This window comes from Lissotriton helveticus, chromosome 4_1, assembly GCF_964261635.1.
Source record: "Lissotriton helveticus chromosome 4_1, aLisHel1.1, whole genome shotgun sequence".
Taxonomy (NCBI): domain Eukaryota; kingdom Metazoa; phylum Chordata; class Amphibia; order Caudata; family Salamandridae; genus Lissotriton; species Lissotriton helveticus.
Genome location: NC_136063.1, coordinates 1,938,991,807 through 1,939,005,050, shown reverse-complemented (window position 1 = coordinate 1,939,005,050; position 13,244 = coordinate 1,938,991,807).

Genomic DNA, 13,244 nt, shown 5'->3' with positions numbered 1-13,244 from the left:
ATTTTGGGGAGGTAGAATAATGGGCTAGGACTCGGAGGAGAGGAGAGACTGACAGTAGTACTAGTAAAGTACTAGTAGGCCAATTGAATTCACTAACTCTGTTAGTGGCACTTTTGTACATTTTTGGATGTTTTAGATAATTCATGCTGGTAAGTTTGGGGAAACCAAATATGTAGTAACTCCCGCCCACCACCCCACAAAATAATATGAACACGTACGTTATGTTGAAGTATGTAAAATAAATAATTATATTTTCCCTAACAAAAATAAACTATTCAAAAGACCCAACCCACCCCCCTCACTAACCCCAACAAATGTCCTTATGAATGTCCCTCAAAAAGTCCCAACGCCCAATTCCCAACCCCCCACAACAGTCTTTAAAAAAGGGGCAAGGGACAGTCACTTCCGGCGGTGTCCTGTGGACAGGTGGTACCGCATCTCTTTGCAGAGGTCCTGGAGCTGGCGCTTCAGCTTCTCCATCGTGCGCTCCAGGTAGTCCACTCTTCTGCGTAGACGGCGCTGACGTGCCATCCAGGCTCTGGGGGGGCAGCTGGTGTTTTACTTGCTGCTGCGCGACGGCGGCGGGAGGCTGATGGACCACAGCGCCGTACAACTGGAGGCTGCTGGCTGGTGGCCCCGGGAGCACTGGAGGAGGATGCAGTTGTTAGCGCCTCCTCCTCCTGCTCCCAAGCCCACAGCCGCCGATATTCAGCACAAATGTCCTCCAGTGTCTGGGCCCTGGCCCGGACAGCTATCTCCTTCCTGGTGACCTTGTTTTGTGGAGCATCTATATGAAGAAAGAAAGAAAAATACTGTAACCAATACTCTTTAAAATTAACACAAAATAATTCAACAGAAAGTTGTCTCGCAGTTACACTAGCAACTTGCAAGCAAAGTATAACATTTTGGCATGTATCTTTCCGCCGTCTTGGTAGGCCTGTAACATTAGTGGGAGTTTCAGGAATTCTACTAGCAGCCCGATGGACTCACAACATAGTCAGAGAGTCAGAGAGTACACCAGTCTTCTTCTTTTTTTCCCTTGTTTTGCGAAAGAAATTACTTGTACGTGAACTTGTGGTAGCCGGCATAATGCCAGCTCAGTCAGCTTGCACCCAAGAAAAACAGACACAAGCCATGATGACGCAGAGTCTCATTACTTTAAGCAGTACATGCAGGTGGGGATAGGGAAGCTCTTACTTTTCTATAGGGGAGGCACTGGCCATACTCGGTTACATCAAAGGCTACTGCTCAATGTAATTTATATTTCGCACTGCCCCCCGGGCGTTGACTACTACAAAAGGAAAATGAAGATTATTAATTTCTGATCAAAAATCCAGCCGATCACATGATCTTTGCTTATATGATGGATGACTTTAGGTGCTTTGTTTTGATAGATTGAGTGAACAACAGCGATAGTCCACCCATGATTGACACAGCTGAAAGAAAATTATTAACATAGGGAGTGAGTGTGGTACCCATAATTGCCGGAGGAAGGGACTTGACTTGACATAATGTCAACTATACAATACATACACAATATAAGCTGTGCTTGCAAAGTAAACTACTGTACTGTTAGTCAAGAGAGTATTTCTGAACATTCACAACTTCTAGTATTTGGATTTCCTCTGCTTTGCTACTCTGGCATGGACATGCTGTTCAAAGTAACACTATTCATCCACTGAGCGTCTGCTCTACATACACTTCTGTTATCTATGAGGTAGAAGATGCCAACCATGCTTCCAAAGTAAACGTCTATCATTCTTCTTAATCTCTCAACTGTACCAACTTTACTTTTTCTCAACAACCAACTAACACCCTTTTCATTTTATTTGGTAAACCACCGTCTTGACTTGCATTTGAGTTTCATCCAAATGATATATTGCAATGCACACCACACATGCATTTTCTGATTCACCCACACAGGCAGTCATCTTTTCCTTCTCCTCCATCCATCCTTGCTTCAAGCAGCCATGCATCTGATTCCTTCCTATCCGCCACCTCTGCATGCATTCAAAAACACGAATCATTCTTTACAGTCATAAATGTTACGACTCGCTCGTCCTTCCTTACAGCCTTCCTTCTTTCCCTTTTAGTTCATCACATCCCTCAAGTTCATCTGATCTGACTTGGCTTCACGATAAAAGTTTCAGAGCTGAGTTGAAGTCAAATAGAGGGGGCCATTGCTTACTCGAGAACTACCGCCACTAATGCTATTGCTAAGTAAAGGGTGACTGTCTTCTCCGTGATTGGCTAAAAAAATGTAGTTCTAAAGTAGTAACTGTTCTTAACAGTACAGTGTACTTGTACTAGTGTACTGTCTACTCTACAGTACATCATACACCCCTTTGGGAGCCTACTCTAAAATGTCAATAAGTAAGGAGTATAATAACTTACTACCGTCCGCCGCTGCTGAGCCATCCCCCACAGCAGCTCCTCCTGGTGGCACTTGTGGCGCCGCCGCATCCGCCCCTAGAGTAGTGGACGCCTCCGCGCTGCTGGCCCCGGCACTGGTGGTAGGAGGTACCGCATCAGATGTTGTGATGATGCCTAGAAAAAACATGTCATATTTTTAGATGCCATATACCACCCCCTATTTCGTCTCGTAATGGAAGAAAATGTTAATACATAAACAATTTTTAATTATTGGGACTGAAAAAAGTCACGGTTTTGGGGAGGGTGTTAACTTATATGCTTATCCATAACATGCAACACTTTTTGGCACAACTGATGAATGCTTGCTTTTTAACATGCACCATTTTTCTAATTACAGACAGAAGATTCCATTGCCCTTCTGCCAACAAGAGCTTTTCAATTTTCACCACCTACTCCTCAGATTCACCACCAGTACTTTAAGTTCCAACAAGGTTAGGGCTCCCGCACAGTTACTATAATAATTAGATGTGTTAAGTTGAAGTATATTCTAGGGAAGTGTGTTTAAACTTTAACATCATCTATCACCACTGCTCGCTGGGAATACTGCGCTATTAAAAATAAAGAAATTGTTTTTTTATTTCTTATTTGAAAATCAAAGTTTAAAACTAAAAAACACTGTGTGGTTTTTGTTCACGAGTGAGTGAGCAGAAGGGTTTGCAGTTGCACTACTGCACTTTGCAAGCATGCTTCCGTGACTCTGATAGGTCGGGACTCAGTAGTCTTCTTCTGTTCTTCTGGGTTGTATAATCATTGGTCAGACACACTAGATAGTCGGTCAGGGGATTGGGGGTTCAACTTCTGTTCTTCTGACTGAGGTATGTGGAAAGTCGAACTGCACCTATCATCAACAATATCCTATTTCTCTTGTTCATACTTCTGTATGTGCAGAATAGTCCCTGAAACACTAGCGGTATGGTATGTGCTCCTATCAAATCAAAAAGCCAACTATCTTATTCTTGGTGTACATTGATATTTTGTTGTTGGGAATTGTCTAAGCACTAACATTAAGAAGACTGGAATAGACAGCAAGGGCAACCCAGAAGACTGCACTCAGTGCCTAGAGCTATTGCTGGATCAGAGTTTTGTTTAACACCGTTTGCCGACTAGGCAAGCTTAGCTACCTACACAGACCGACTCATAATATTAGTAAATAGTAGTAGCACAGAGAGTGATAGTAGAGGCAGGATAAGAATGTAGAAACAGTCTACAAGAAGATCAAAGACTATTTTGTAAAAAATAGAATTAGGAAACAGTTTGGAATGAATAGCTGCTGTAAAATTTAGGGAAGTATAATTATTAATATTAACAACAGAACAACTTACTGGGGCCAGCAGAAGAGACCCCAGAGGACCGATCCTGCCCACCTTGTTCCGCCGGCGCCTCTGTCGTGGTCTTCTTGCCCCTGGGAGGTGCTGATGATCATGAAATAAACACAAACATGGATGATTGTTTTTTTTTAAAAATATTTGATTTCTTTGACCACAATCTAAAATTATCTGGGGGAAACAAATTACCAACAATTGCAGTACATGTATTGACCTATCTGATCTGGCAAACTAGGATAGATAGTACAGTATTGTTGGATTCGCAGACCGTCCACTTGGAAAGTTATGTAAATCACTAACTAAACCAACAACAAAAAGGTTCTACTACGACTGCCAGCACTCAGCAGCACACAACGTGACAGACATAGTCCGTCAACATGATTGCAGACCACTAACAAATGTGCTACTACTAAATAACAAGTCATAATATATTACTCAACCTATCAATCCACCACTATCTCTTCTTAGTGGCAGCAGGAGTACAAAGGAAGGACTAGACTTGAGTCTCTAGTCTCTCTAGCATTACGCAGTTCTGTAAAGTACTACACTCATACATAATCAATCAGGCCAAATGAGCACAAAGTTGCTAACAAGTAAGCATAGTAGCAACGCCACTGAGCAGGCGAGCACCTGGCATCACAGAAGCTATTTAAACATTAATTTACCTGCAATGTAATCGAATCGGCAGCATTCTTGCTCTTTGGGAAAAACATTTATTAGCAATATAACACAGAGCAGAAGAAAACAAAGTAGTTATTAAATAGCTACTCACCAAGGCCAGGTATCTCTGTGCCTAGCAGGTGTAGCAGGTCCTGCTCCCGGTCAAGGACGTCTGACCACCGGTGCGTCGCCTGGTTGTAGGTGGGCCGGACCTCCGACTCCCTAAACATGACCCGGCACACCTTAGCCCAGAGCTGGTGACGCTCCCGGAGGCCATACCCTGAACCGGGCCTCCCCCTGCTGCGACGGTCTTCGGGAGGTGGCGCTGCACATAAAAGATAAGTGAGGCCACCTCCACCGCACTAAAGATCTCCCCGGCTTTCGTATCCTCCGCCCTTAAGCACCCGCAAGGAAGCCGGCTACGGGGTGCGGGACCCTTCCCCTTAGACTTGCCGGCTCCTTTTGCATGGTCCTGAGTGAAAAAAGAAACGAATAGGGGGAAAAAAGTAAGTAAAAGAAAAGAGAGAGCTAAACAAAAAAAGTAGTTATTAAAGTAACAAAACGTTGAAAAAAACACAAAATGTAGATGTAGAAAAAGAGAGGGATAGATAACGAGTAAAAAAGATTTAAAAAAAGTTCAAACAAACAAAGGATTGCAAATATTAAAGCAGGATAGAAAAGGCATGCCCAGAACCATCGCAATGTATGAAAACAAGATGGCCGCACCCATTGAGGACCACGTGTGTAAGTTTGCGCGTTATTTCCTCCGCAAACATGCAAAATTGCACGCGGCCACGCAATCGCGCCCCGCGCACAACGCGAGCATGCAACTAGCGCCCGGAAACGGAAATATGCAACGCGGACAAGATTGCCGCACCCATGTACGACCGCGGTAACTTCGCGGTTGGTGCGCTGAAAGCGGCCCGCGAACAAGCAAAGCGCCCCACGAACACGCAAAAATAAAGAAATCCGCAAATTTGTACAAATTTGCGAATCATGCGTACCGCGAATTCGCAAATTTCACCCATAATATGCTCCAATTTCTCGATGAGATAACATCTTCAAACTGTAAGTATATAATTTCTTACTTAGACTCTTCTCGTGGGAAATCTCTTACCACATTTCCTTCAATTCTGTCTTTTCTGATTTTGTTATGTACGATGTTACATATCGAGCAACAGCAATGGAATTGTCCGCAACATATTGAATATCCATATTAGCATTCCACATGAACAAAATGACTGGGTTATGGTCATTTATGTATTTTGACTCTTCATTTCTTCTTAAGTTGTAGGTATTTTTTGGAGACTTTCTTGTGATAGTATGTCGCAAAGATGACATGAAACTGTTCACTCTTCCTTTCGATATTACAGGTCATGGAAATGCAAAACGGCATTTGGTGTAGAATTTGTCTTTAGATTTGTACTTTCGACGACAGTATTTTCCACAACGATGGCTTTGGAATCGTAAGACGTGTTGTCTTAAGTCCTTATCTTGTGTACTTTTGGGTACATCACATGTAGCATATTCTTCAATAAAAGACAACACAGTATCATCTGGGTCTGTTCTAAATTTGGGAGCATCGTTGATCCATATTAGCATATGTATGTGAGGAGCACCTCTTGCTTGATACTCCTTTCTCCAAAAGAAGTCCAGAACCTCTCCAAGAGGAGGATTTTTTTATTGGTGATAAAAGACATCATAGCTTCAAATCTATGATTGAAATATCTGCATGCATTAACTGGATCCAAAGAGCACAATTCTCCAGGTGTCTTGTATTCAATATCTACTATATTTGGATTTGAAGTAAATCATCCCAAGCATATGCAGCACAGCTTAGAGTAAGGAACCATGTAGGAGTTCCTAAGTTCCTTAGCATACATTTAAGTTCTCCATGGCGACGGTACCAGTACTCATTAGTACCACGCTGACATGCCATAGGATTAATTCACTGAGATTCCAAAACAGTATCTTTATGGTGTACTTTATCCATAAATTCCTTTGCCGAAACATTTTGTAGATGTACACCTGTTTTCAATATATGATTTACTGCATAAGAAAGTCCAGACAAATCACTCTCAAACAAAAGATGAAACAAATACGGAATACATTGTCGAAATCTTGGATCTTCAGCATACAATCTTGATGTCCGGTATTCAGATGCAGGAATCTGCACAGGTCGGTCATCATATCGTCCTCCTTTTCCTGTGGGAAACAACTGAGGGAAACAACGAGCTTCCAATCTTTTTTCCCATACACTAATGGGACATCCCTTTGCTTCTTTCATTTGGAATAACTCAATAGTATTCCCCATAACTTCTTTAGAATGAAGTGGATGAACACTGTAATGTTCATATATTTCTTAAGTTCTGGACACATCCACTTTTTCAATTTGTCCAGATGTCGACTCACTATCTTCTTCTACAATTATTTCTTCTTCTCTCACATACACATTTTTATAGTACTGATTATTTTTTACCAGATGCAACGTTGCCTTTTTCCCTTTCCTAACATCCACTAATTCTTGCCAGATTGTTTTACTCTTTGCAGGAACGCCATTAACAAGAATAACTAGAGGTTCATCTTCTACATTTTCTACACCAATTGTTTCAATATTTTTCTTTAAATCTAGAGGCAAATATACAACTCTTCCCTTAAATCCTCTCTGTAAATCTGAAGGAGGCAATTTCCCTGTCTTAGGCTCCATACGAACAATAGCCTGAAATGGATGCACACATTGAATCTGAATAGACTCATAAGTATTTAAATCCATCAGTTCAGAAGGAATACTCACCAACTCAAGATTATTATGCACAGCTCTAGCAGGCATTTTATTCTCATCTAATTTTTTATGAAAATATTTACAAATAGGCTGATCAGTACCCAAATCAAAATAATTCTCTACTAATAAATAAGTTGCCAAATCCTTCCACTCATTATTTTCAATTTCACTTTTTAAATACAAATCAACATTCGTGGTCTGATTTTTATAATGAGTTCATTGACAACAGATACAGGAATAATTTGGCCTTTCACCTGAAATCACCTTAAACTTTGGAATTTCTTGCTCAAAATTTTCCTGAGTACAGTGTTGTATATTCTCTTCCACATTTTCTTCTATTAATATTTCCGTTTCTGCACTGTCTTCCTGAGGACCAAAGTAACTAAGCTGAATTTTATCACAAACATTCATTACATCTAATACAGATCCACGCAAAAGAGCACTGTTTAACTTTTTTAACATTAGTGCCTGACTTTTCGCGTAATTCAGTGTTCTGACTAATTTCCTCATCTGAGTATGATGAACTGCTAACATCCTGAAATGGTGAAAAACACTCCTACATACTTTTTTAGAAACACAAGCCAGATAATGACCTTGCAAACCAATATTTTCTCTCACTCTGCAAGGGTCTAATCCTTGCAACATCTTTATCTTCTGTTTAACACTTTTCTTAGTATAGTTACGTAAGAAATTGCATAAAAAATCAATAGATTACTGCCGTACACTACAAATACTACTGCAATTCCAAGTGTACACTGGACCTTTAGGATGTCTCCCTAAAACTTCATCAGCTAACACCTCTTCTGCATTTCTAGGAACAATTTTCTCTTTCTCAAAAGGACAACCATTTTTAACCTCATATGCACGACCAGTAGTGTCAACAGCATGCAACAAATCATTACTCTGAAGATAACTCTCTTCATTAAAAAAGGCTCTGAACTTGAACTATGTTTTCATTCACCCAAAAAAACCTTACTTCTGTTAATAATTTTTTTCCACTTACTTTTGGTCTTCATTAAATGTATTGGCTTATCTAGTGATCGAATTCTATTGATTACTAAAACAAATAGTTTTTGCTTTCAATTTAAAAGCTTTCTCAACTACTTTTTTAATACATTTCTTTTTCTCAAAAAATGCTGTTTTTCTTTTACAATTCTTTACTACCTTAGTCAAATTAAACAATACGCTATTATAGAACATCTTCTTTCCTATTTCCTTATATTGGTTTTTCCTCCTTTTGCTAAAACACGTTTTTTTCAGAAGATGATTTTGCATGGTTTTTCTCTTTACTCTTAGTTGCAGATGCAATAATACAATTTTTCTCTTTGTGCACACTACTCTTAGTCTGTAACAATTTTCGCAGAAAAGTCTTAGGGCCTGATGTAGGTAATCCCAGATTACAGATTCTTAAATACCGAATCATACCGATTCGGTATTTAAGAACAGGCAAATGGGATGTAGGTAATTTTACCGAAAAAATTACCGAATCGGTAAGTTTCGGTAATTACTGAATCGGTAAATACTGATTCGGTAATTGTCATTCATTCCTATGGGCCTGGAGGCCCAAAGGAATGAATGCCAATTACCGAATCGGTATTTACCGATTCGCTAAAAGGGGGAAACATTGAAGGGTGGCAGGGTGTCACTTTGACACCCTGTTGCACCCCTCAATTGTGTATGGGTGCACATGTTGCAGACATACATGCCCTAGTGGCATGTATGTCTGCAACATGGCACTGTTGGAAAAGCAAAAAAAATGCTTTTTCCAAGGTTTTCATTATTTACCACCAACTTGTAGTTGGTGGTAAATAACGAATCCTAAAAGGGGAAAAGCACTCAAATCAAATCAAATCAAATCGTCTTTATTCGGTTTCCGTTTTTTTTTTAAAACCATAAAAGTACATAAAAAGCACATTAAATACTTAAAAATTACATTCATTAAAACGATACATAAAGAACTTATGTTAGACATCCATTTTATATCAGATATCAAAAAAAGGGTTCATCATCTGTAATCATAAGTTCAATCGATGCCTAATACAAAGTTTGAGATACTGTACAACCGATTTAGTCAATTGGTTGTTTTCCAAAAATTGTAGTGCCAAGTAAGCAGGGCGGCATCTGTGAATTTTTAGAACTTTTAGTACTGGTATTATCCATCGTTTGCATAATGGTATATAAAATTTGCAAAAGAATGAAACATGGATTGTGGACTGTGATGACATTGAATCACAAGGGCATACTGAGATATTATGTGTCCAGTCATTTTGTTTAGGAAACAAAACCAAGTAGTGATATAAGTTAAACCTAAAGCGGGTGAGGAGAAATTTTTCATATTGTGTTAAATCATACTGCAAATAAGGTTGGATGGTAGGGACCAACTGAATCAATAGACAATGCTGGACTGATGGCTTCCCTATTTCTGTCAGCAACGGAAGTTGGGATAAATGCGACACAAGTTTTAAGTTCCTTTTTTGATATGTCTGTGACTGACAATGGATCATCAAAAAACCTCGGGAAACCAATGTCTGTAAAAAAGGATTCCACATAGGCCAGCCATTTTATCTTTCTCATGTTATCTAATTTTAGACAATCCTGGATTATTGTTTTTGTGAGGTGGCACTCATCCGTGGCCCATATTCTGCGCCATAACATGATTGGTTGGATTTTGATGATGTCGGAAATGAATTCGACCCCGAGTTTGAGATGACATCCGTTCGTAGTTGTACTTCTCGGGACCGCCAGTAGAAATCTGAAAAAAGAATTTTCGACTTTTTGCAGTTGCTCGACATTTGTCGTTCCCCATACCCCTGCTCCGAAGGTGGCAGTGCTTATGCATATGGCGTTGTAGATCTTAACCATTTCGGTCGGAGGTCTTTTTCCGAGACGAAGAGAGAAGGCTTTTAATGCCCCGATTGTTCTTATGAGGGACAGTTTTCGAGAGTTTACTGCTTCTTTCCAATTTAAAGCCTCATCCATAGTGATGCCTAGATAAGGGTACGTATTTGTTCTTTCAAGGGGTAGATTGTCCACATTGATAGTCTTTACTTTTTTCCCCTTGGTACCCGCGTGCATCACATACGTTTTTTTGATGTTAATTTTCAAATTTAAGCTGGTCATAAAGGAGCAATAATTGTTTAGGGCCCGTTGAAGTTGGACAGGAGTTTGAGCAAGAATTACCGCATCATCGGCATATAATAATGCAGGAATCTGCCGACGACCGGCTTCAGGGAGATCTTTTACGTCCTTTAGCATTGCGCTCTCGAGGCCATTGGTGTAGAGCGTGAATAAGAAGGGGGCCAGTACGCACCCTTGTGTGACCCCCTTCTGTATGGGAAAACTGTCTGTCAATTGTCCACCTGTCCCAAATGTAACCTTTCCCGTGGCTCCTGTATATAGTTCGCGGAGAAAGTCGACAATTGATGGTTCAATCCCCATTTGCAGCATTATTCTCCAAAGTTTGGAGTGTTGCACACAGTCAAATGCTGCTGAGAGGTCGACGTAAACCATATGTAGACAAGATCTTTTTGCGTTTACGTATTTTCCGACCAATAATGTTAAATTTAACACTTGATCCACTGTACTCAGTCCTGCCCTAAATCCATATTGCAGGTCTGAAAGCACGCCATGTTCTTTCGACCACTCCTGGAGACGATCGAGAAGTATGCGCCCCGCCATCTTTCCGATCGAATCCAGGAGGGAGATTGGACGATAACAGGAAGGACTGTCCCTGTTGTCCTTCTTAAAAATGGGGACGAGTATCGAGGTGGACCAGGAGTCAGGGAGGTTAGTGTTCTTTGCCGCATTTAGTACTTTGTTAAGGAGATGGGACCAAAGGTCAGGTAAAAATTTATAGAAGTCCATTGGGACCGAGTCAGGTCCTGGTGCTTTACCTGTTTTGGCCATTTTTAAGGCTTTTGTCGTTTCACTTAGTGTAAAGTGGATAGTTATTGGGTACTTCACAGGAAGGAGAGATCCCTGGATGGTTAAGTCTGCAGATTTATCCTCACCAAATACTCCTGAAAAATGTTGCACCCAGTCCTGTGCATTTATAGCTACGTCCAGGGAGGGATCATCATTGTTGTCTTTTAGGAAGGGATTTTTTACTATCTCCCAGAAAGCTGCGCTGTCTTTTAGAGAGCTGCTTTTTAGTAGTTGTATCCAGAGATTTGCTTTCAGGTCCTTTTTTCTTTTCCTGATTGCTAGCGTATACATTTTTCGTAGGTTTATTACCTCTTGTCTATTTCTGTCTTTTTTTGTTAAGGCCCTCTTTAGTTCGGAGTAAGCTTTGGTACATTCTGTGTCAAACCATCCTGTTCTTATTGCCTTGTTAGGTTTATAAGGTTTGGTTAGTTCATTTCTTATATTCAGCAAAATCTCTTCATAGTTAGTCATAATCTCTATTGGAGAGGTCGAGGGATCTAGGCACTTGTCTATTTGGTTTTTACATGTGGTAATTATTCTTTTATTGACGGCTTCTTGATCTATTTTCTTCCATTTGAGGGTATACCCATTTAATCTATCCAATGTTAGTACTTCCTGATTGAGCGTTCCGAAATTGACCTTATCTTTTTTCTTTCGGAGGATCAGTTCTTGGTAGGTCAATCTTAATGGAAAGTGATCACTAAGTACATTATTGAGAACCTCAAAGGTCTTGATACGTGTGGCTTTATTGCTAGATATTAATATGTAATCGATTAAAGTTTCGAGACCTCTTCCGTGAAAAGTAGGAGTGAATTGAATTATGGGAGTTTTTAACATGTTGGCAAACCCTATATCTAGTTCGGCCATGATGGCCTGCATATTGTTACCTTCAGTGGTGTGAGAGAAGTGGGTGAGGCAATTTCCTTGTTCGTCAGGGATCCCACAGATGAAGGTGTTATTTTCATTACATATGTGAAGGTTGAAATCTCCTCCCCAGATTATTGTGTGAGAGACCTTAGCATACTTTATTTTGAGATCGTTGGTCTGGTTCAAAATTTCGTTTAGGGTCTTAGTCCACTCCGTCGTATTCATATTGTTGTAAAAGTTAATGATGGTATAAACCTCACGATTGTTTCCTTGAAGATTAATGATCTGAAAATTTTGATGAAGTATTGTGGAAGTTGTTTTATGACATGGCCAGAGGTTAGAAATATATACTATTAATCCTCCTTTGCTTCTCCCTGAATTTGATCTTATTGCTTGAGAGAAGAATGTTTTGTATCCCAATAGGTGGATTGGGTTATTAAGCCATGTCTCCTGGAGACAAATAACGTCATTCGATTCGATCAGTTCAAGGAAACTTCTTTCTGCTTGTTTGGTCGCTAGTCCCGCAACATTCCAAAAGAGCACCCTCTTATCGTGGTTCTCTAGAGTTGCGGTGGGTGTCATATTCTGAGCAGTAATTTCTTCATATTGGATGGGTTGTAAATCAAATGTCATATTTAGGGCAGTTGCCTGCCGCTTTTGGGGTGTTTGTGATGTTGATGAGGGTCTCGTGTAAGCCTTGGAAGGACATTGTGAGCCCTTTGTCGTTTTTGCATTGATTCGAGTTTTTAGCATCTTAGTTGATTCATTTGTCCTAATTTTTTGAGGGTGATGTTCTTTATTGGATAGGTTACTTGAGGGAAGACTGGCTAAGTTGTTTAATGGGAGACTGTTTTTCAACACGGAAGTCTTATCATAGATCTGTGGTGATGGTCAGTCGACCATCTCCAAACAACTATAGGTGTTAAAGGTTGGTATTCCGGCCCATGGTTCCCTCTGTGGTATTTGCTGCGCCCTACTGCCGTAGATGTTCCAATCGTCCCGATCTTTTTGGTCGTACCCCCATTCTCCCAGAAATCCGCTCCTTTGATTTTTTCCAAAGCCCCAATCTCCCTGATTCCTGCTTCTCTGCTCATGCTGATTCCAGGACCAGTTTGATGGTCAATTATGGTCCTCAGCATGATGACCTTGTCGGGGGTAGAAGAAAGATAAGCGTTTGGTGTTTATTCCGCCGCTACCTTCCAATGAATCCCAGGAGCATATATAGTCCACAGCACGGGGATTTACAAGGTTGA